This window comes from Podarcis liolepis (assembly GCF_965112155.1).
Source record: "Podarcis liolepis genome assembly, chromosome: 6".
Classification (NCBI taxonomy): Eukaryota; Metazoa; Chordata; class Lepidosauria; order Squamata; family Lacertidae; genus Podarcis; species Podarcis liolepis.
In genome coordinates, this window is record NC_139559.1 from 92,133,463 (window position 1) to 92,158,893 (window position 25,431).

General features: G+C 44.6%; 1 protein-coding gene across 1 annotated transcript in view; it reads right to left on the bottom strand.

Moving 5' to 3' along the window:
* Positions 1 to 17,060, bottom strand: part of CACNA1E (calcium voltage-gated channel subunit alpha1 E) — a 479,552-nt gene extending 462,492 nt beyond the window's left edge. The window contains exon 1 of the mRNA XM_083509855.1: positions 16,727 to 17,060. The gene's annotated coding sequence lies outside the window, so the exon portion shown is untranslated. The remainder of the gene's footprint in view (positions 1 to 16,726) is intronic.
* Positions 17,061 to 25,431: the final 8,371 nt, after the last annotated feature.

The window sequence follows — 25,431 nt, forward strand, 5'->3', positions numbered from 1 at the left end:
TTTCTTGGTATATTTAATAACAAGAACTCCAACTTATTTATCGCCTAGTTTGAGGCCTCTATATCGCACACGTGTTTCCACAAACAAACAAATTATGCCAAGCAGCTCCATGACTGCTGATGTAAAAATTGGGGTTTGGCTTTTGCTGCCCAACTCCCCATGGGACTCTGAGTCCCCAAAGTCCATGATCGGTCAGAGAAGAATGGATGGAGGCAGGATCCAGTGGAAAGCAAGGCAGATCTTTCTTTTTCTGTTGCGACAGAGTTCTCTCCCCTCCTTTCAAGGAGGGAGAGACCCTGAACAAAAGTGTGCAAGAACCTTTAAAGGTTTTGAACATTGCCCAACCCCCTTAGCCAAAGACCACCCCCCAATACATCCATACATCACAGAAGGAGGCGGTCTACAGCAGAAATCCTGTCTGCCAGGATACCTGCAAATGGTCACTGATTGCATTACCTGAACAGCCTGGCCATTCTTTTGTGCTGTTGTTATTGCTTGAATCCAGGTCACAGGCTCACACTATTCATACACCAATACGCCCTGAAAACAGGATTTGTAAGCGAAAAGACAGTGGGAAGGCTTTCCCCATTTGCCTCCCGCACTGCAGAGGAATACTTGAGGTCATTTGGGAGAGTCAAAATGGCTTCAGGATTACTCTCCCACACTATTTCAGGCACATATTTAGATATGTGTGCATTTATGAATATTCATTCTATATTTGAGACCTTAAAATTCTCATAACACCGCAGTGTCGAGTGTCTTCTCTTTGCACTAGATTGTGAGCAGGGGCCTTGGAAACCGGAGCCACGTGGGTTCATCTGCCTTAATTGCCAGAGTGACTCCTCTTCCCAACAGAGAGAAAACAGCGTGATTGGAAGGCGAGAGGCCAGCCCTAGTGCAGCCCAGAGCCTCATCCTGCAATCCAACCCAACCTGACAGGGGCACAGCTGGGGGTGCAATCAGCACAGCATTGAGCCAGCGCACCCCCTCCAAGCTCGCTTGCTCCCTCCCCTCCTGCCACTGGAGTCTCTGGAACCAAGCACAGTACGAAGGAGTGGGGTGGGGAGATAGGCAGTTAATTAACAAGCCTCATCTCCTTGTGAAACCCACTTACGTCCGGTCCCAGGAGGCAGGCTCAGAGCAGAGGAGAACAGAGTGCTCCAGCCACCAGCTGAGCAGCTGACTGTCACCATCTGGTGTGGCAGTAAACCTGAAGGGAGGGGGGTTAAAAAGAGCAATCAAGAGCATTTTGGCAGCCCTGGACTGGCAGGAGGGAAGTATTCCACTTGATCAGCAAGATGGCTTTTGTCTGGGGACATTGTCTCTTGTGCAGGGATGCTCCTTCCAGGGCGCTTTGCAAGAGACAAGGCCTTTTCCTGCTCTTTGCTGCAGATAGTGGGTTGTTGGTGTTGTTGTTTAGTTGTTTAGTCAGTTTGGTGTAGTGGTTAAGAGGGGCGGACTCGTAATCTGGTGAACCAGGTTCGCTTCCCTGCTCCTCCGCATGTAGCTGCTGGGTGACCTTGGGCTAGTCACACTTCTTTGAAGTCTCTCAGCCTCACTCACCTCACAGAGTGTTTGTTGTGGGGGAGGAAGGGAAAGGAGATTGTGAGCCGCTTTGAGACTCTTTCGGGTAGTGATAAAGCCAGATATCAAATTCAAACTCTTCCTCTTCACTTCTTAGTCATGTCTGACTCTTTGTGACCCCATGGACCAGAGCACACCAGGCATTCCTGTCTTCCACTGCCTCCCTGCACTTTGGTCAGACTCATGCTAGTAGCTTCAAGAACACTGTCCAACCATCTCGTCCTCTGTCGTCCCCTTCTCCTTGTGCCCTCCATCTTTCCCAACATCAGGGTCTTTTCCAGGGAGTCTTCTCTTCTCATGAGGTGGCCAAAGCACTGGAGTCTCAGCTTCAGGATCTGTCCTTCCAGTGAGCACTCAGGGCTGATTTCCTTCAGAATGGAGAGGTTTGATCTTCTTGCAGTCCATGGGACTCTCAAGAGTCTCCTCCAGCACCATAATTCAAAAGCATCAATTCTTTGGCGATCAGCCTTCTTTATGGTCCAGCTCTCACTTCCATACATCACTACTGGGAAAACCATAGCTTTAACTATATGAACCTTTGTCAGCAAGATGATGTCTTTGCTTTTTAAAATGCTGTCTAGGATTGTAGCAATATTCAATATGTGCATGTGCTACGTCTCCAACCATAATGCCAAGCAGGTTGTGACAAGCGTTAAAAGGATCCTTCCAAAGCGGATCAACTTGGTGAGGGAAGAGCCGATGAGATTCAGCAGAAGGAAATGCAAGCAACAAAAATAACAATCCAACTTTCACATTCATGCTTCTTAGATCTAATTTGCCTCTAAAATATGAACAGCGTGCACAGGAAAAATTCAACTCTCTCCCTCTTTCTCTGCTAGACCTCCAAGTCGTCTAATGAATGTGATTGGCAAGTGGGCTCCAGAGAAACAAAAGGAAGTACTTATTCATGCAATGCATAATTTGATTATGGAAGTCATTGCTAGAGAATGCAATAATGGCTACTAGCATAGATGGACTCAAAATAAGGACTCTTTGGTTAGCCGTCTAGATTAGTCATGGATAAGTAATAATGGAAGCTGCACACTTAGAAACTGTGAGCTTCTGAGCAGCAGATTTAGTGCTTGAACAAAAAGCGCAGGAAACGGTCTGGCCTGTTCTTCTGCTTTCAAGAGTGGCTTGATATGTGCATAACTCCGCAGGTGAAGCTTTCAACGGCACAGAGACTAAGCATTTGTCACCTGCTGGTGTCTGCCGTTAAAGGCACAGCAACAGAGGCCAGATGAATATGTGCCAATCCCAGAACTAATGCCACAAAAAAGTAGCATGGGGTTACCTGAAATTTTGCATTTACATGGTACTTTAGAGTGCTCAAAGCACTTCAAAATCTCTCATTAACTCTTACAACGACCCTGTACAATAAGCTACTGCCATCACCTCCATATTGTAGAGAAAGGGTGGCTTGCTTAAGGCTAAGCTTCAAGGTTGAGATTTGAAATCAGTCACTTTCCCAGTTCACACTCTTACCACACTATCCTAACCATGTCTACTCCAAAGTAAGTCCCATTGAAATTATTGGCCAAGGTCCACAAAAGACGAATGTATTTCAAGGTGAAAACTTGAATGTTCACTTTAAGTCATTAACTGGATATTTTGGAAGGGATTGGAAGGGGCAACTTTTATGATATGGTACCAAAAGGTGCAGCAGACTGCTTTAAATGAAAACTTACAAATAAGCTAAAAATGGCAAGAAGATATATAACATGGATAAACGTACGGCAGAATGGTGCAATTTTATTACACACATGAACAAGCCATGCAACAGTGGGCTTCCTATGGCATAAAATATTTTGCCTGGTTTGGCTTCTGATACTGAGCTATTTTTCTTTTCTTTTACCGGGTAACCTGGATTTTGTACTTTCTTTAGTTATGTTCTATAACATGGCTATATTCTGCATTGCATCATAGTTATTGAGGAGTGAAGGATTTGTGTGTTGCTGTTTAAGCTTTACAAAGAAAAGCAGTATGTGTCTTTTTAATAAAAGTAAGTCCCACTGAATTCAATGGGGCTTACTGCCAGGCAAGTGGGGTTCGGACTGCAGCCTAAGCCACTATATTGTGCTAGCTCTCGGTTCATAAGATAAGTCCAGCTTCTCAGCCTGTTGTTTGAACTTGTGGTGATCAGTGCCAGTCCCTACGTGGCTTGTGGCTACAGCTTGTGCCAAGTCAGAGAAACCCTGAATCTGAAAATGTTCTTCCCACACACTTTGGCGATGCTCAGAGATCTTCTCCTCATGCCAAGAAAGCATCTTTTTGAATGGAACCAAATTTAGTATGCAAACTGAAATCTCTCGGGTACAATGAGCATCCTTCCAGGTGCAAGGTCTTTTAAAGAAATAAAAATTGGCAAAATAAAAATTGTGCCTTTGCAGGGCTGGGAAGGCAAGAGTTCACCGGCGCAAAGAAATCACATTAGACAGTTAAAACAGTGTGGTGTTAAAGTGTCAAAGTGTGCTGCTCAGCGAGATCTCTCTGTCTTCCTGCAAGTCTCACTGAAATCTTCTAGATTTGTAGGCGTCACCATAATAATAATTTATTATTTATACCCCGCCCATCTGGCTGAGTTTCCCCAGCCACTCTGGGCGGCTTCCAATCAAGTGTTAAAAACAATACAGCATTAAATATTAAAAACTTCCCTAAACAGGGCTGCCTTCAGATGTCTTTTAAAAAGAAGATAGCTGCTTATTTCCTTCACATCTGAAGGGAGGGCACTCCACAGGGAGGGTGCCACTACCGAGAAGGCCCTCTGTCTGGTTCCCTGTAACCTCACTTCTCACAATGAGGGAACTGCCAGAAGGCCCTCGGTGCTGGATCTCAGTGTCCGGGCTGAACGATGGGGTGAAGACGCTCCTTCAGGTATACAGGACCGAGGCCGTTTAGGGCTTGAAAGGCCAGCACCAACACTTTGAATTGTGCTTGGAAACATACTGGGAGCCAATGCAGATCTCTCAGGACCGGTGTTATGTGGTCCCAGTGGCCACTCCCAGTCACCAGTCTAGCTGCCACATTCTGGATTAATTGCAGTTTCTGGGTCACCTTCAAAGGTAGCCCCACGTAGAGTGCATTGCAGTATTCCAAGCGGGAGATAACTAGAGCATGCACCACTCTGGCAAGACAGTCTGCAGGCAGGTAGGGTCTCAGCCTGTGTACCAGATGAAGCTGGTAGACAGCCGCCCTGGACACAGAATTAACCTGCGCCTGGACAAGAGTCCTCCTAGGCTTTTAATGCACAGGAGGGAATTTTGATGGGGGTGGCTTCTCCTGCCAATGCAAGAAACACTACAATGAGAGGACTTGCTCCCAGTTTATTTGCTGCCTATATTCTCTTCCTCTCTTCAAATGTCTAAACTTATGTACTGCCAGATGTATATCTGTAAACTTGTAAAGAATAAATTCACCTATGGAATTCACTGCCAAAAGGCAGGTTGGAGGCCACTCATTTATATGGCCTTTTAAAAAAGGGGGAGGGGACAATTCCCTGAAGGGCGGAGCTAACAGCTCAATGGATTCTCCATATTCAGAGGATTGGATACCTGGATGCTGGGGGTGTGGAGAAGGAGGGCTTTTCCCTTTGTATGCTGCTCAAAAGCTTTCCAGACCAACCTGGCCCACAACATTTTGCCGCCTGATGGTGCCACCCAACAGCACCAATTCCACATACAAAAGCCAATTGGATTGGCAGAAGACCATGGCAACAGGACAACATTGTCCACTGCAGTTGAGGGCAGCGGGCTATTTTAGAGGGATGCTAAACAGGCTCTACCACACAGAGAGCTCTGTCCTTCAGCACCTCACCAAGGCTCCTTGCTCCTCAGCATTTTCTGCCTCAGTCTGCCAAATAGTAGGGCCGGCCCTGTTAGATCAAATCACCTTTGGCTTGATAAAACAAGACCTATCTTATGCCTGTTTCTCCCTTTTCCTGTTGCATATGTTATTAAAAGGAGACATCCTGTCCAGAGTTGAATCTAACAACTACCCTTACTCCAAGGTGATTCTTAGCAGCCATTCTGTTATGTCACTTAGCATAAAGCAACTCTACTTCCCAATTTCTTTTCTTCCCTGCAGAGTAAAAGGTTTGCCATAATGTAACCAGCTAACATCAAATTTACCCTTACGACACTCCAGCCCAAGAGAAGAAGCTCTTGACGTTATGAGAACAAAACAGCATTCATTACAGCACTGCTCTCATGTTATGCTCCTGTTGGGAAGTACGTCTTGGGAGATGCTGGCCCCCTTCCCCAAGTCTTCTGTTTGCTTTAAGTACAAAACAGAGATAGGTCTCTGAGAGAAAGGGAAGGGTAGCTTTAAAAAAAATTGTGTGGCTTTAAAAAAAAAAACATTTCAGCTGTCACTAAAAAGTCATCAGTGTCTTTTTGAGTGAGTGAGTGATTCACACCCCTGTATGAAAAGTTTCTGAGTCACTGTATGGGATTTAAGTGGGTGGGCTGCATTGACTCAACCTTCAAGCGGGGGGGGGGGTGTTGAGAGACGTTGCAAGTCAATATCAATATAAGAGTTATATTTATATTGAATAAGATATTGATGCCCTCCCACTGGGCAGTATTCAGTTCAGGTCCTGGGCTCCAATTTTTTCCCACCACAAAGCTTTGCAAGGTGAGCAAGACTGAAAACAGGAGAGCAAATCAATCCAGACATTGGCAAGGGGGTGTCATTATTCTGTTAAGGGCTGTCTGGACCTCCTTTACTCCCAGCCCTCTGTCAGAATGCTCCATCCATGTATCCCAGACTTATGTTTCATTTCTCTCACTGCCAATCCAGAGTGCTGGTTTTGACCAATACAGAGTTTTATTTGACTCTGAGCTATGATACCTTCCAGACCACCTTTCAGCTGGCCTGACCCTCATCATTGGAGGCCCTTCTGTGGGTGCTTCTTCCAAGAATCATAGAATCATAGAGTTGGAAGAGACCACAAGGGCCATCAAGTCCAACCCCCTGCCAAGCAGGAAACACCATCAGAGCACTCCTGACATATGGTTGTCAAGCCTCTGCTTAAAGACCTCCAAAGAAGGAGACTCCACCACACTCCTTGGCAGCAAATTCCACTGTCGGACAGCTCTTACTGTCAGGAAGTTCTTCCTAATGTTTAGGTGGAATCTTCTTTCTTGTAGTTTGGATCCATTGCTCCGTGTCCGCTTTTTGCAGTGTAACTGCAGAAGAAGGGTGGTGACAAGAGAAGGGGTCTTTCCATTGGATGCCCCACACCCCCAATTTGTAGATCATTCTCCCCTGGGAAGCTCACCTGGCCCTGACATTGTCATCTATTTAGCACCAAGTGAAGAAGGCTTTATTCTCCCAGGAGTTTGGAACTGGAAATTGTTCCGGTTGTCATCGTATTTGGGCATCAGCTTGTGTTCACCCAGTTGTTGAGTGGGGAGTTTTTCCCCCCTGCCTTGAGACTGATTTTTGTGGCGAATTTTTAAGTATTGTTTTCCAACAGGTATATTTTATGCCTTGTCATTAGGGGTTTTGCTACTTCTTTTAGCTGTTTCATTCATTCGTTCATATATGTGCATGCATACATCAATGCTTTTCTTTCAGAAGTCTAATATGCGGGACAAAGCTCCCTCTGAAATGCACTGCTTCTTCTACCCCTTAGGTCAAGGGGATTTTGTTTTTTTCCTGGAAGCAATGAACACAAAAATGACTGCTGAACTTCCACTATATTTCCAGAAGTGCATTTTACATCACGTGAAAGACAACATGAAATGAGGATTATCTGGTGAGGAAACACCAGGAAAACTGAATAAAACGCTGTCTGGATGCGGTCAGTGGTGGAGCAAGCCAATCAGATGCCTGGAGCAGCGCCCGTGCCCCGTGCCCAGGGGCAGGGGCAGCTCCCTGTGGGGTGGGGCGAGCTGGGGCAGGACACTCCATGGGGCCTCCAAGAAGTCTGCCTGCCTCCTCACACTCAGCTGTCAGGAGGACTGTTTGGGGAAGTGTGGAGCCTGTGAGTGCCCAAGCCACTGTGTCACACCCAAGAGAGTGTCTCAGGCGCGCTGCAGGCCCCGCAGTGAGTGCCTCCTGGCATTTTGTAACCCCCTCAGTGGTGACACCCGGGGCGGACTGCCCCCACCGCACCCCCTTCCTCCGCCCCTGGATGCAGCCCAAGTTTACAAAGTGCAGACCTGCCTGAATGGAACATCCTTAGAAGGCAAGGCAAAACATTCACCTCTCATGAAACCACTTAGTAAAATTGTTTGAGGAAGGTTTAACTCTGCAGACTGAGCAACTGCTCTTTGGGCTAGGAAAAAAACACTAGCCATGGGAGGGAGCACTAGGCTGGAAGCTGTACCTGGGATCCGAAATGGATGCCAGGAAAGAGCCGCCCTGGCAAACATAAGCCACAGAAACTCTTCAGCAACCATCACACAGATATTTTCAGCAGGAGGTAGAAACTTCCTCTCTCTTGCCAGACAATGCCACTGCAAAATACAGGGGTATTTGCTGAAGGAATAGTGTAATTATTCAAGCTGGCCCAATTCCTAGATTACAAGCTGCTATTTCACATACCATTGAACAGCATGCGGCCCTTTAGCACATGCTAGAACAACTGACTAGTTACTAGAAAAGTGGTCCTTTCCAATAGCGGAATGCCATATCCATGCCTCCCAGTACCCAACTTGCTCCAGCTTCTATTTCGCACATGGACATCTAATTTTGGAGTCCTTATTTAAAGTGCCCAGTTCTGCTTTTAAAATCTTTTCAGTTTCTCTTACACCCCGCAAAATGAGCATTCTGTTGGCAATTGGTCTCCCTTAACAGATGCAACTGGACTGTTTTGAGGTACTTATTTTAAAATAAATAATAGTAATAATAATGACTAACACCGTAACACATGTGCAGTTTTGGAATGCTTATAGAATCATAGAATCATAGAGTTGGAAGAGACCACAAGGGCCATCGAGTCCAACCCCCTGCCAAGCAGGAAACACCATCAGAGCACTCCTGACATATGGTTGTCAAGCCTCTGCTTAAAGACCTCCAAAGTAGGAGACTCCACCACACTCCTTGGCAGCAAATTCCACTGTCAAACAGCTCTTACTGTCAGGAAGTTCTTCCTAATGTTTAGGTGGAATCTTCTTTCTTGTAGTTTGGATCCATTGCTCCGTGTCCGCTTCTCTGGAGCAGCAGAAAACAACCTTTCTCCCTCCTCTATGTGACGTCCTTTTATATATTTGAACATGGCTATCATATCACCCCTTAACCTCCTCTTCTCCAGGCTAAACATGCCCAGCTCCCTTAGCCGTTCCTCATAAGGCATCGTTTCCAGGCCTTTGACCATTTTGGTTGCCCTCCTCTGGACACGTTCCAGTTTGTCAGTGTCCTTCTTGAACTGTGGTGCCCAGAACTGGACACAGTACTCCAGGTGAGGTCTGACCAGAGCAGAATACAGTGGCACTATTACTTCCCTTGAAAATAAACAGCTCAGTTACACTGCAAAATGTAGAACACTCCATCTAAGATGGGCCTGGTCCTCAGCAAGTCAGTAAACCAATGCCAGGGCTGTGGGTAAAGGGACCATATGATGAATTGCACTTACGAAGAAAGGCCTTAGCTCCGTGATAGAAAACCTGCTTATCATGCAAACAGTCCCACGTTCAAACCCCAGCCTCTCCAGGTAGAACTGTGGGAGCCCCCCGTCTGAAACCCCGCTGAGCTTCTGCAAGTCAACATTGGCAATGCTTTTCTAGACGGACCAACATTTTGTTTCAGTATATGGCAGCTTCCTTTGATCCCTCCATTTGAGGAAAACAACATTACAGTACAGGTGTCAGGGTGAAGGGATTGCCTTCTTCCTAACTTGTCAGTTTTCTTTTTTTTTTTAATGATATTTATTAAGGTTTCAAAGAAAAGAATTACATGAATTAAAAAAAAGAAGGAAAAAAGACAAAAATAAAAGTAAAATACAAAATACAAAAAAGATAAAAAACACTTTAAAAAATACATCAGTCTTTCCATACCTTACATTCATTTCCTTGTTTCCCTGACCTCCTCACGCCTCCCTTTTTTGTATTCCAATTCAGTTAGTTAATTCAGCAATTTCTTTCCCTCTTTGTTTTTATCTTAGTCCTTTAACATAATATATTATAACTTTGGATTCTCACCTGTTAACAATCCATTTTTACATACACCTTTATAACATTGCTGCTTAAACCACTTAGCTTCATTCTGACATCATTCTAACATTCATTAATTGTCAGTTTTCTTTGTACTATTGGGCTTTGTGTGAGCTCCCACCTGCGCTCTGACACAAGTTGACCATGACAGAGAAATCTGGACCATAGAATCTGGTAGCATCCCTTGGAGACTAGGAATGAAGTATGTTTAAAGCACATTCAAAGCACATTCCTCCAGCCTCAAAGAATCGTGGGCAATGCAGTCCACCCCTCACAGAGCCAAAATTCCCAGCCACCCTGAATGAACTATGGTACCCATAATTCTTTGAGGGGGAAATGTGCTTTGAATGTGCTGTAATGTATAATTCTATCTCTCTCACCCCCTCTCTCACACGCAAACACACACAAAAACTTCTGCAAAATGTTATTACCAAGAAAATGTGTGCAATATCTTTAAGAGGGAGCAGTGAGAGAACATCCCTAGAAGTGCAGAGGTGTTGCAGGAACAACTTATTTTCTTGGCGGGCACAAATGGCAGAGGGGTACGCAATGGCAAGAGGTAGAGTTCCACCCCAGAACTCATGTCGCAAATTGCAACAACTATTAAGTCAGAGGTGTAGCACAGCACTCCACTCCACAGTTCAACTCACAGTGCAACAATTATGACGGGGGCTCTGGGGGGGGAGTGCATGACCCTTTGCCCCAAACCACCCCAGTATTGTGGGTCCAGTTCTGCGGAACACTCTCCAAATGGTTAATGGAGAGACCCCCATCTCTGTTGAATTTTGTGAAGACTTTTGAAATTTCAGCAGTAAGCTTTTCTGATTTTATGGTTAATCTTAACTGGTTTATCTCTGTCTCTCTTTTGTAAGCTTGTTGAATGCTCCATAGAAGCTACACTGCTGTGAGTATATAAATGGTTTAGATAAATAAATGAAAATAGAAAGCTTTTTTTAAAAAATAAGCAATATGAGAACTTTGGTACTGTTTGGGGAGATAACATTGTCTGGACCACTGATAACAAATGAGTGAGCAAACATGATTTGCATTTGGGGAAAGCCTTCCTCAGAAAATAAGAGAAGCTGGAAACATTTGGACATACAACACGAGAATATCTTTTAGACTCCCCACAGGCCTTGTCTGCATGTGAGCATTGTTAATGTGGGGTAGAAAGTGCATGAGCATGCTGTTTGAAATTTCTAGCAAGTATACAGTGGGCATTCGAATTTCAGACACAGGCAGTGCACCCTACACTGTCTGGTGTGAATGTGCCTACAGCGCTTTAAAAAATAAAATAAAATAAGCGACTTGGATACACAAGCCTTGGCTGCTCTCCATGGTGCTGAAATTCTGCCTTTCTGTCCCACATACCAACTCACCCTTAGCAAAGAATGAACTCTTCTTCCCTAATTCATTGGTTTTTAAAATAAAGAAATATAAACTCCACACACACACCGTCGCTGCCGCCAAAAAAAGCCAAAGAAATTGACAAAAGTTAGAACCCCAGTCAAAGACACTTGCGACGGAGCCTCAAGGATTCTTGTGAAAATCATTTCCAAGTAAACATACACAGTTTTGGGGCTGCATATCATGGAATTAACCAATATAACCAATTTACATAATTATTTCAGCTGCTGCATTTTATAGCATAGTCTGAGAATTTTGGTTACTTTAGTACAGCATTCTGGAACTCCCTAAATGTGCCTCAGTACCCCAAGCCAAATTAGCCTACATAATGCATATTGTAATGGGGGCATAAGCGGAGAGGTTGTGTGAGCAAGATAAGCTAAACCCTTGGTGCCCCCAGGGGAAAGCTACATTTTACATGGATCTCCATATTCTAATAAGTCAAGAGAAGGAGGGGCAATGTGCTGCAGCAGAGAGAAGGAAGAAAAGGGGTGGCCAGTATTTCCCATCAAACACTGCTTTGTAATGGAAGATACAGGAGCCAGAAAAGTTACAGACTCAGAATAAACGTATCAAGATCCCAAATCTTGGGACCAATTATTCACACCAGAATAATTCAAGACATCCTAACTAAGGACTCTTCTCTGAGTTAGTCTTGCAGAAGCAAATAGGAAATGAAAAGGGACGTAAAATAAAAAGCTAACTTTAAAATAAAAAAGTCTAGGAAAACAATATCACTTTGGATATAGAAGGCTGCTGTATTGACACACGGTAACGCAGCCAGATTCTGCCATGAGGATCAGAATCTCTAAATTGATGGAGACAGAACAGATTACAGGAGAAGGAGAAGTCAGCCTAAGGGTTTCCACAGCAGCATATTCTTCAGACGTCGCCAGTGAGCTGGCTGCAGCGAACACCAAGCCTTTTTGTGTTATGATCCACAACCCACTTTTGCCAGGTCTAAGAAGTTGGCACTAAAGTAGATTTACTATATATCTATATCTATATATCTATATCTATCTAATCTATATCTATCTATCTATAAGGTAAAGGTAAAAGGACCCCTGACCATTAGGTCCAGTCGTGACCGACTCTGGAGTTGCGGCGCTCATCTCGCTTTATTGGCCAAGGGAGCCGGCGTACAGCTTCCGGGTCATGTGGCCAGCATGACTAAGCCGCTTCTGGCGAACCAGAGCAGCACACGGAAATGCCGTTTACCTTCCCGCCGGAGTGGTCCCTATTTATCTACTAGCACTTTGACGTGCTTTCAAACTGCTAGGTTGGCAGGAGCTGGGACCGAGCAACGGGAGCTCACCCCTCGCGGGGATTCAAACTGCCGACCTCCTGGTCGGCAAGTCCTAGGCTCTGTGGTTTAACCCACAGCGCCACCCGCATCCCTATCTATCTATATATATGAATATATATAGACTCTCAATAGAAAAACTTTTTTAAAATAACATGCTGAAGTTAAAATGCTGGGCAGCTCAGGGTAGACTAGTAGGTGTGAGCAAAGGAACATTCACTGTATTCAGTAGTGCTCTGTGTATTCCTGAGAGACATTCTCTCTTGCATAGGCTGAACTTTTGGCCTTGCTTTGTATTTAAAAATGACAACTTCTCTCAGAACTCAGGGTATGTGTGCCTGCGCATGGAAACATGCATCTGACAGAGTGGGCTGTGTTTGGTGAGATTTACTTACTAATAAGTGTGTTTAGGATTGCAGCCCAAAATCTGCCATTGCTGTTCTGCTCTCTTTGCTAAAGTTAATTGACTTCCTCCTCGCTATATGCAAATCTTACCTGGCTCAGTTTAATCAGATTGCAGAGGGAAACTCTATAGCAAATCAGTTCAAAAAAAATGCACCTTCCCTCTTTGTGCTACAATGTGAAATTTGGCTTTCCTAATGATCTTAAGTATTCGACTTACCTGATTTAAGTCTCTTCCGGATATACTGCGCTACTGCTTCTTTATTTGTATTTGTACTTCTGTTATTTTTATTGTATTGATTTGTTTGACTTCAATAAAAAAAGAATTAAAAATGTAAAAGGTTTTTTTTACAAATTTAATTAAAAATTGCTGTTGTTTTTATTGCACCTTGTTTATTCTATGAATAACTTTATTGAGGAAACTTGTTTTTTAAGGAGCAGCACAATTTTGTTGAAATGCATCAAAACAAAAGCAATCTTGAAAAGGTAGATATTGTCCACCAGTAATATACTGTAGAAAGGTAAATGATAATCTTCAAACTGCAATGCCCCCCAAAAAGACAGAATAGATATGGCAAGTTTTAAGAAGCTAGTACAGCAGGAAAGGCAATCTGATTAGAGGAAGTGGTTAAAAAACCCCCAGCTTCCCTAATGAGTGAGTGCCTCAAGAGTGTGTGAAGCACTGCACAGATAAGCACGCTCAACATAAGTCTAACCTGAATCTAGTTTAGGAATCAAATAGTTGAGGATTGGGGGGGGGGGCAATAGCAGCCATGGTAGCTGAAAATGCAACGGCTATTGGCAACAGTCCTGTAGAAAACCTTTCGGTACATAAGATGCTACTGAATTTGACTATCTATCCCATGGTTAGGCAAACTAAGGCCCAGGGGCCAGATCCGGCCCAAACGCCTTCTAAATCCGGCCCGCGGACAGTCCGGGAATCAGCATGTTTTTACATGAGTAGAATGTGTGCTTTTATTTCAAATGCATCTCTGGGTTATTCGTGAGGCATAGGAATTTGTTCATATATTTTTTTCAAAATATAGTCCGGCCCCCCACAAGGTCTGAGGGACAGTGGACCGGCCCCCTGCTAAAAAAGTTTGCTGACCCCTGATCTATCCCATGAGTGGGGAACCTGTCGCTCTCCAGGTGTTGCTGCACTACATACAACTTCCATCATCCTAACCATTGGCCATGTTGGTCGGTGCCAAGGGCAACTGGAGCCAACAACATCTGTATGCCAAAAGGTTTGGCATTTGTTATCTCTAGCCCATTATTATCTGCACTGTGTGGCAGAGTAGCTCTCAGGTAGAGTCCCAAACCTTGCACCCAAAGGTTTTTTAAGAAACAAAAATGCCAAGGATTGGACCTATGACCTTCACATGCAAAGGAGATTCCCTGTCATTCAGTTATGGGCTCCCTCTGATCAGCCATGGCCATTAGACACTGATGGGCTGTCCACCTCAGGCCCCCAAATGTCTCTGGTCATCAAAGAGGTCCTCTACAGGACTAGCTGTTCTTAATGGAATAGGAAGGATGGGGAATTTGCCAATTCCAACTAGAATTTGCCACAACTATTACTCTTGAGCAGCCCTGCTGAAAATCAGCAGGACCTTTTGTATGGCAGTAGTTAAACCACAGAGCCTAGGGCTTGCCGATCAGAAGGTTGATGGTTTGAATCCCCGCGATGGGGTGAGCTCCCGTTGCTTGGTCCCTGCTCCTGCCAACCTGGCAGTTCGAAAGCTCACCAGTGCAAGTAGATAAATAGGTACCGCTCCGGCGGGAAGGTAAACGGCATTTCCGTGCGCTGCTCTGGTTCACCAGAAGCGGCTTAGTCAGGCTGGCCACATGACCCGGAAGCTGTACGCTGGCTCCCTCAGCCAATAAAGCGAGATGAGCGTGCAACCCCAGAGTCGGTCACGACTGGAGCTAATGGTCAGGGGTCCCTTTACCTTTACCTATCAGCAAGGCCTTAAGGAGCTGCCCGGGTGCATCATTCTCCAAAGAATTTTCCCGATTTTGTTGGGGCCCAAAGGTTCCCCACTCCTGCTCAAAAGCGCTTGATGCTTTGATTTTGCAAAGGGTTAAAGACAGGTCAAAAGGTTTTAGAACAAGGTTGGTCATCTCTTTTGGGAGGAGAGCATTATAGATTGTGGTCTATCAGTTGCCATTTTGCTGTGCAACCTGACTCCTCAGAAGTGGTCTGGCTCCAAAATAAAGATTCTGCCATCTGCCCATTTGGAATTCACAATTATGAAGAACATGTGTTCAGGCATAGCATTAGATTAAAAAAATCAGTGAAGAGATTCAAGACTAAAACATACAAGATCTGTGTTCCTTTAAAAAGTTTGCCTGCTACTGCTGTTGTTGTGTGTGTGTTGTTGTTTCTTTTGGGGGGGTTGCAACCATTCCTTGATTAAATTTTGATGGAGTTGCTAGGGGCCAGATAAAAACAGCCCCATATATTATGGGTAGCCAATTTGCCAGTCCCAGTTTATTTAAATTATATTGGCCCAATATCCAATATTAATTGGATAGTGGGCCAATTGTAGGGACTTTGCAAGTCTTCCGAGGTTACTGGTGAGACCAGCATGACTAGCCAGGGGACCAGCATAAACTTCTTGAATTTTCTGCTACTGAGGAACACCAGAGTGAGTCAATTTTTTCTAATGAAAAACATTTCATGACTGTGCTACTGTGACTACAGAATATTGCAGTAGTCAAAGCTTTTTATACATTTGTCCCAAAGAACGGTGCTCTCAAATCTATCCCTAATGGTACTGAGAAGAGGATGAGATCAGGAAAAAAAAGCTTTCAGAAAACTGATTCACCCAGCGAAAGGAGAAATGATTCATGTATGGTGTGATGGGAACACTTTTACAAAGCACATGGCTGGAATGTGACATGAGTTGGCTAAGAAGCCCTCTCCAGGAGCCCCAATGAATGGAGGTCCAAAAAAATTGTGAATGGAAGCAGATGATGACAACTCCAACATTAACGAGGCAGCAATTAAACAACTAAATTGCTGTGTGATGAAATATGCAAACCAATATGATGCTAACTTAATTGTGGGGTAGGAGGGGGGAAGAAAAACTAAGGCATAAGAATTCAATCAACTAAGGAACCATTTCCCTTACATCCTGCAAGTTCTGAAAAGGGTTAACCGTCCATCCATCCACCTGTGACTCTGGTGGATTTCTTAGCTGCAGTTCACCTTAAAAGGATCCACCTTAAATAAATGAGTAACCTCCAAATGTAGGAAGGCTACCTTAATAAAAACTTTCTCCAGCCAGAGCAAAAGCATCTTCCTTTTAAAAGTTCCACTTACAAACTTTGGGTGGGGGGTGAAAGTACAAGAAAAATCCACCTGTAAAAGAAGCCAGGGTCAAGTAAAGCCCCAAGAAACACATGGCCAGTATAAAACAGAAGACAATACTCCGAAGGATTGCAAAGAACCCATTCTGACCAGGTTGCTGTACCGCCAAACCAATATTAGTAAGAAAGCACCTATACATAATTCCAAAGTTCCTAGCATTGCCATAAAGAAATGATAGCACGAAAGCCAAAAGGATTGGGGATGGAATTCTGCAACGATTAAAACCTATTCTTTAGATCAAAGGCAAAATGTAGCCACAGTTCACTCAAAGGGAAATTGGGGGAACTGGAAGCCAGCCAGCCATTCCTTTCCAACAGGTAGCAGCAGCATTACACTGAGATTAGCTACTACTCTAGGATTCCTTCTTCTGCAAGGTATAAAACACAGAACGCCAAACAAGGGGGGAAAATTAAAGAGGCATCACCTACTTTTAAGTAAGCTAGCAATCTACCCCAGACAGCCATTATTGCAAACAGAGGATCTAAAATAAGCTCTTACCTTGAATAACATGCATAGCTCCTGGAACTAGGCTGTGATATTATCCCAGAGACATTATTTGTAATAAAAAGATAAAATAAGACTGAAGGAAGGAGGAGAAACGGAGGGGAAGAGAAGAGGTGAAGGGAAATAAATAATGAGAAGAGGACTTGGGAAGGAGCGGAAAAGGGAAAGGAGGAGAGGTGGGAAGGGGCAAAAAGGAAAGGAAAGGGGAGGAAATGAAAATAGAGACAGTAAAAAATCTGTCTCCTGCCCACACGGTGGAAAAGAAATTTCTGACAAGCAGAGAGAGAGAGAGAGAGAGAGAGAACTCGCACACATACCAGAGGGGGCAGACAGGGGAATAACAAAGCAGAACAAGGGAATCAAGAGGAATAAAAAATGGTAAGACAAATGTCTAGACCTAAAGCATACAGAGGAGATGGGGAGGTGCAGAGAGAAATTGAGGGTTTGCCGGGAGTGCCATGCTATTTTGCATAATTAGAGTAGTAAACAGCCATGTGTCTGGCAATTTAGGTCAGCTGAGTTGTTAAGAATGTGGGTGAATTTGACAGGGAGCAAGGGGGAGCGTGGACCGATCCAATATCACACCAGACTTCTCAAGAATAAAGAAGAGAGGTCATGTTGAGCCTCTGTTATTTGGCTGCAAGTTGCAAAAAGGACGTTGGAGGCAGAAAAAGTGCTGTCTCTGGGAGAGCTCTCCATAATGGGCATGAACAGGTATAAGCTGCTGTGCAAAATCTGATATTGCTAAAATGCACAACAGTGTGGCTAATCAAACGCTCTTTCAACTAAATCTAACCCTTTGTTGCTCTTGTTCTGTCCAGCCGTAACACATCTATGGCTCAGTTTGTCAGAGAGAGCACACACTTGTTGCTTCCACTAATTTATATGGACATTTTCTGAGAGCAATGTTCATTTCCTCTGGATCTTTTTTATTTTATTTTGGAAGCTCCTAAATATACTAAGTATTTGATCAAAATGAAGCAACCTGATAGCCCCGGGATACTTACAGAGTTTTATGGGTCATTAGCAGTGGCAACAGCAGCTTGAGATGAACCCAGAAGCCACAAGGGACCATTGCATTATCTTGCAGCTTTCTTCCTTAACAATAAGATTCAGGCAGGCAGTTGGAGTGATAAAGCAAGCAGGAACATCATATTACCTCCCCATGGCCATCTGATTCTCACGACCAGGATTCTGATCTCTGGCGTGATCTATTCCAGTTTGAACTCAATGCAACACAAAGCAGTTGTGTTCTTCAGAAGGTGGAAGGGTTGAAGGCATGATATGTCCCAACTTCTCCTATTTACCAAGACAGCCCCCATTGTCTGGCAACTCCTGCTGTAAATTACTGCCCTTCTTTTTGCAGATGCCTTGTTCAAAAATGTCTGATGCTGTCCTTCAGCTCCCTCCCCAGGGTCTCGATAAGTTAAAATCCTAACCCTAACCCTAACCCTAACCCTAACCCTAACCCTATGACTGCTTAGCACTGGGCTTCTGGGTTGGAGATTTCTTTCCAACCAGAGCAAAAACATTTTGATTAATGGCACCCTGTTTATGGAATTCCCACCCCAGAGAGATTTGCCTGGCATCAACGTTGCTTTTGTTTCAGTGCCAGGAAAAGAAGTCTGTACTGTATTTCCCCAGGTTTTTCAATGTATTAATACATTTTTAATGCTACTAAGGGTTGCTGTTTTTTGGGGGGGGCGGTATATTTATCTTGCTTTTCTCAACTGCTCTGGAAGCACACCTAGTTTTCTATATTCTGGTTAATCTTGGCTGCTTGTTAACAATGGAAGAGTTTTTATTCCTTAACCCACAATCTGAAGTTGGATAGTGAAGGAAATAAAGTTCGATCTCTTTGTGGAGGAGATTGGTCAGGTAAGTGCAATATTAACTGAAATGCAATAGCATCTCATTATTCTCCTCTCCATACCTTCTACCGTTTTCTTTTCTTTTTAATTTATTTTTGATTTTGACATTATTAGCAACCCAAAAGTGCACTAGCAGGGCGTTGCATCATACCATAGAGCAAGCAAAATAAGCAATAAATATTAAGAAAAGGAAATGGTAACAAACCAATGTAAATCAAGATACCAAAATGCCCCAAGTTGATATGGATGGTGAATACTGAGCCATCTAGAGGAGAAGCCTTTCCTAGACAGTTGACCGTTGGCTCTGGTGCAAGAAATGAGCAGCGGAGGAATTGGGTATGTTCAAGGCTCTGGAGTGGCTCTGGATATTATGGAATAGAGGCGCCTACTTCCTGTTTTCTATAAATAATAATAATAATAATAATAATAATAATAATAATAATAATAATAATTTATACCCCGCCCATCTGGCTTGGTTTCCCCAGCCACTCTGGGTGGCTTCCAACAAAACACAAAAATACAGTAACCTATTAAACATTAAAAGCTTCCCTACACAGGGCTGCCTTTAGATGTCTTCTAAAAGTTTGGTAGTTATTTTTCTCTTTGACATCTGGTAGGAGGAGGTGGTGTGGTGATTAAGAGCAGTAGACTCGTAATCTGGTGAACCGGGTTCGCTTCCCCGCTCCTCCACATGCAGCTGCTGGGTGACCTTGGGCCAGTCACACTTCTCTGAAGTCTCTCAACCTCACTCTGTTAGCTGCTTTGAATCTCCTTAAGGGGAGTAAAAGGTGGGATATCAAATCCAAACTACTCCTCCTCCTCCTCCTCCTCCTCCTCCTCCTCCTCCTCCTCCTCCTCCTCCTCTTCTTCTTCTTCTTCTTCTTCTTCTTGTTTTTAGGTGCCAGCTCAGCCAAATTGCTGATCAAGCAGGGGTTCAGCCTGGCCAATGGTTGGCAATTTTAGAGCCCTCCGGATTATTATTCAGTGTTCATCTGATTTGCATTCATGATGTTATCAAGAGGGTTATACACAAGTGTGCTTTGAATACCATTTGTGCCTGCCCAAAGAGGCAGACATGCTTCTTTGTTTCAATAGGGGCACGTCTCATACTTTCCTGCTAAACTCTTCCACCTTATTGATCCATAAATATTCCAGGGGGGAGGGGTGTTCTTTTTGTTTGTGTCCACTGGGGAAGCATTGTAAACAACAAATAAAGCAGAATGACGTGTGAATGATCCAGTATAAATCTACCACAAGTGCACTAAAGGTAAAGGTACCCCTGCCCGTATGGGCCAGTCGTGTCCGACTCTAGGGTTGTGCGCTCATCTCACTCTAGAGGCCGGGAGCCGGCGCCGTCCGAGGACACTTCCGGGTCACGTGGCCAGCATGACAAAGCTGCTCCGGCGAGCCTGCACCAGCGCAGCACACAGAAACGCCGTTTACCTTCCCACTGTAAAGCGGTACCTATTTATCTACTTGCACTTAAGGGTGCTTTCGAACTGCTAGGTGGGCACACAATAGTGCACACCACAAGTGCACTATTATTATGTAAATGACATATTGCGGAATATACCCACAAAGAAAATACCAGTCTTTTTATTTCTGTCTCTGCTGACATTAGATTCTTACTTTGCTTTTTATTGTGTTTCAAGTGCTCTCCACAAACAAAAAAGAGTGATAACTGTACACACACACACACACACACACACACACACACACACAACTTTGGAGGCTGACAATTCTCCCTCGTGAACTGAAGTTTCATCTGGCTCTGGTTGATGGAACTTGGGGTTCTTGGGGGGTTGGATGGCAAACGGAGCCAGCAAAGTTGAAATCTGTCCACTCTGATGTGCATCAGCCAATCAGGTGTGCAAACTCTTGTCCTCTCAGGATCAGTGCCCTTTTAGGGATGCCAGATCCACTCAACACATACGATTGGTCCTTAATTTTATTTAGTCATGTTTTAAAGTATTCCACAGACTCAGGGCAGATTGCAACCATTTCATCAATAGTTATCCCCATCTCCAAAGGGATCTCAATTTAGATTTTAGATTTAGATGGAATAATAATAATAATAATAATAATAATAATAATAATAATTGTACTCCACCCATCTGACTGGGTTGTCCCAGCCACTCTGGGAGGCTTCCAGCATATACAAAAACATAATAAAACATTAAACATTTTTTAAAACCTCCCTATACAGGGCTGCCTTCAGATGTCTTCCGAAGGTTGTATAGTTACGTATCTCCTTGACATCTGATAGGAGGGCATTCCACAGGGAGGGTGTCACTACCAAGAAGGCCCTCTACCTGGTTCCCTGTAACCTCACTTCTCGCAGTTAGGGAACCACCAGAAGGCCCTCAGAGCTGGACCTCAGATAATAATAATTTGTTATTTATACCCCACCTATATGGCTGAGTTTCCCCAGCCACGCTAGGTGGCTCCCAACAGAATATTAAAAACATGATACAGCATTAAACATTAAAAACTTCCCTAAACAGGGCTGCCTTCAGATGTCTTCTAAAAGTCAGATAGTTGTTTATTTCCTTGACATCGGATGGGAGGGCGTTCCACAGGGCGGGTGCCACTACCAACAAGGTTCCCTGTAACCTCACTTCTCTTAGTGAGGGAACTGCCAGAAGGCCCTCAGCGCTGGATCTCAGTGTCTGGGCAGAACGATGGGGGTGGAGACGCTCCTTCAGCTATACAGGACCGAGGCCGTTTAGGGCTTTAAAGGTCAGCACCAATACTTTGAATTGTGCTCAGAAATGTACTGGGAGCCAATGTAGGTTTTTCAGGACCAGTGTTATAGGGTCTGGGTGGCCGCTCCCAGTCACCAGTCTAGCTGCCACATTTTGAATTAGGAGACAAAGGACAGCAAATAACCATTCCTTTCCATTCACAATTTTCTTGTACCATACCCCTCCTTTTCTCCCCGAAATCAGCCCTCGCACAACATACACTTTGTTCTAATTCCATTCACTGCTACCAGCTTTGCTTCTACAGAGCTAGAGGAGAAACATTTGGAAATGAGAGAGATGGCATCAAGATGTTCTGTGAGAGAGATGTGATATCAGGGGAGGAGGAAGAAGGCAGCCCTTTGAAATAAGGAAACACTTTAAAAAATAAAATACTTCCAACTCCTTTCCAGTTACATTACCAAACATGTTTGACTCTTTCATCCAAGGATCTTGAGGCAGTTATTCCATTTTATCCTTGCAATAGCAATGACAAACCTAGACAGCTTCCTAAAAAGCAGAGACCTCACCTTGCCAACAAAGGTCCATATAGTTAAAGCTATGGTTTCCCCAGTAGTGATGTATGGAAGTGAGAGCTGGACCATAAAGAAGGCTGATCGCCGAAGAATGGATGCTTTTGAATTATGGTGCTGGAGGAGACTCTTGAGAGTCCCATGGACTGCAAGAAGATCAAACCTCTCCATTCTGAAGGAAATCAGCCCTGAGTGCTCACTGGAAGGACAGATCCTGAAGCTGAGGCTCCAGTACTTTGGCCACCTCACGAGAAGAGAAGACTCCCTGGAAAAGACCCTGATGTTGGGGAAGATGGAGGGCACAAGGAGAAGGGGACGACAGAGGACGAGATGGTTGGACAGTGGTCTCGAAGCTACCAGCATGAGTTTGACCAAATTGTGGGAGGCAGTGGAAAACAGGAGTGCCTGGTGTGCTTTGGTCCATGGGGTCACCAAGAGTCGGACACGACTAAACGACTAAACAACAAAAACATCCTTGCAATAACTCAGTGGTGCGGTGCCCAAGACAACCTTAGCAGACTCATGTCCAAATTGGAGTTTGAACCTGGGTCTTCCTTGTCCAACTTCAAGACTACTAGCCCATGCTAGGCTGACTAGGGGGGAAGATAGAATATTGGTCCCCAACAGTAGCTGTGCACCTTCTGTGTTTTTCAATGGTCCTGATAAAAAGCACAGTCTGCTCTTGCAACTGGGCACAAAACAACCGCTCTAACCCCCCATGCTGTGAGACAGGTCAGAAGCCTCTGCAGATCTTAACAACAGTTATCTGTGTCCTGTCACTCAAAACAAACAGAGAGAAGAATAAATAAGCCTCACAACTGTTCATACAGAATCTCCCCCGTGGATTTATTCACTCTTGCCCACATGCAGAAAGCCAGGCCTCCCTACTAGCTTGGGAAGAAACTGCATTTGTCCGGGTGGCTGAGAAGTCTGTGTATGCCTTGGAAGACACAAGATCTACCCACTCTGGAAGAATGGCAGATGAAGGTGATTGACTACATGGAATTGGCAGAAATGACTGGCAGAATCCGAGACCAGGGAGAAGAGCTGGTGAAAGAAGATTGGAAGAAATTTAAAGACTATTTACAGAAATATTGTAAAATTGATGAATGTTTGAAGAATGTTGGAAAGAAACTAAGGGGTTTCCAGCTGTAATGCTTTAGGAGATACGGGGGGGGGGGAGTTTACAAATGGGTAAAAGCTTAATGGTAAGGATTTGCTGAGCTAACAAATTGAAGTGAAATACAAAGAAGGGAGGTATGAGGAGGTCTGGGGAAATAAGCGTAAGGAAGATATGTTATGGAAAATTATTTGTTTTTTAATTGTTTTTATGTTGTATTTTGTTTTTTTATTTTTCATTTTCATTGTTATATTTTAAAAACTTTAATAAATATCTTTGGGGGGGTGGGAGAGAAGTCTGTGTATGCCAAGTCCATGTTTTTCCTAGAATAGGGATGGAAAGGAGACCAGTGTCTCTCCAGACAGGGTTGCCACCATTGTTCTGGCAAAATGCAGGACAGGACAGCAGTGGCGGAGGAAGGGGGTGTGGGGGGGGTGCCGTCCACCTGGGGTGTCATCACTGTAGGGGGTGACAAAATGAGTTTTTTTTAAAAAAATGGACTCACAATTTTTTTTAGGAGTGACGTGGTGGCTTAGGCGCCTGCAGGTTCCGCGCTGCCTAAAACAGCAGCGTGGGACTTGCGTCTGCCTACTGCCTCTCCCTCAGCCACCCTACAAGCATCAGAGAGGCTCGCCCCGCCCCATGGGTGCATCGCTCCACCCCCACGGATGTGGATCGCCCCACCCCCGGCTGCAGAACACGCCCCCCCCCACCAGGCACCTGAACGGCTAGCTATGCCGCTGCAGGACAGTGCGGTAAAAAGGGTAAAGGTAAAGGACCCCTGGACGGTTAAGTGCAGTCAAAGGCGACTCTGGGGTTGTGGCGCTCATCTTGCTTTCAAGCCAAGGGAGCTGGCATTTGTCCGCAGACAGCTTTCTGGGTCATGTGGCCAGCGTGACTAAACCAATTCTGGCACAACGGGACACCATGACGGAAACCAGAGCACACGGAAATGCCATTTACATTCCCGCCGGAGAGGTACCTATTTATCTACTTGCACTGGTGTGCTTCCGAACTGCTAGGTTGGCAGGAGCTGGGACAGAGCAAGGGGAGCTCACCCCATCATGGGGATTCGAACTGCCGACCTTCTGATCGGCAAGTCCTAGGCTCAGTGGTTTAGACCCCAGGGCCACCCGTGTCCCAGGACAGTACAGTGCAGTGCGGGGAGGATGAAATTATTATTATTATTTTTCATCTGGTGCTGAAGTGACTTCAAAGCAATCCATGACAACTATTGGAGCCTAACAGGATGGCCCCTCTGGAATTTGTCTCACACGTGCGCGCGCACACATACATGGATTTGTAAATCTGTCTGTGCTTGGCTACCCAGAGCTTAAAGGCATGACCTTTCACACACCTTTTCAAACACATGCATTTGGAGAGGATCCCCAAGATGGCAGACACAGAGACACACACACACACAGAGAGAGAGAGAGAGAGAGAGAGCACTGAAATACAGGACAAAACTGTTATAATACAGGACGTAGCATTTTGCATCGAAATATGGGAAATACGGACTTCCGGGTTAGCGCCTCCGGCAATGGCGGATTTCCTCTGACTGGGAGGAATCCGCTTCGTGGAAATTAGGGTCTGGACCACCATGGCAAGGCGGAGACCCACCAAAAACCACAGGCGGGAGAAGCCTGTGGACATGGGATTCGGCTGGCACATTTTGCACCCCCCCCATTCGCGGGGAAACCCGGTTTTGGGGATCTGGAGCGACGTGGGGTGAGCGGCGCGGTGCTTCAAATTGACTGTTCTTTTCACGGAGCGAAGCCGCATTGCTGTTGCCGGAGAGCGCTGACTTTTTCCTGTGGACAATTGGACTTTAAACAACTACCCATGAGTAGAACGGAAAATTGGACTATGAAACATCTTAATTTGGCACCGAAGCGGGAAGGTCTAAACAGGAAGTCTGTCTTCCGCTTTTGTAAATAGACTGAAGCAAAGACATTGCAAGCTATAGTCTGGAAAGTCATTTGTAAAGGACTAAATTTCCATCAGCTAAAAATACCAAACCCCCCTTGGAAGCAGGAGAAGAGGGGGGAAATCTTAGATTGTTTAAACCTGCAGGAGAGAGAGTAAAGAAAGATAAATTTCCACCGTCTTGAACCTGGGAACGGGGTGTCAGAGACTGATGCTTTGGGGAAGTTCATTGACTGTGAATAAAATGTTTTTTGACAGATAGTTAAAAAACAGAAACATATTGATTCCAATGTTTCCTTTTGCACTTAAAAGGAACAAAATATCTGAAAAACGAAAGTAATTTTGTTGCCGGATCTGCTTTCAAAAAGACGGATACAAACAGAAATTGTTTCCTCTAGAGGGAGCTTGTGAAACTGTTGCTGGAGTCGATCTGGGGAATTTTACAGCTGCAGAGATTAAAGATCGTGGGAAACAGACATTGACCTTGAACAAGAATGTGCCCACAAGA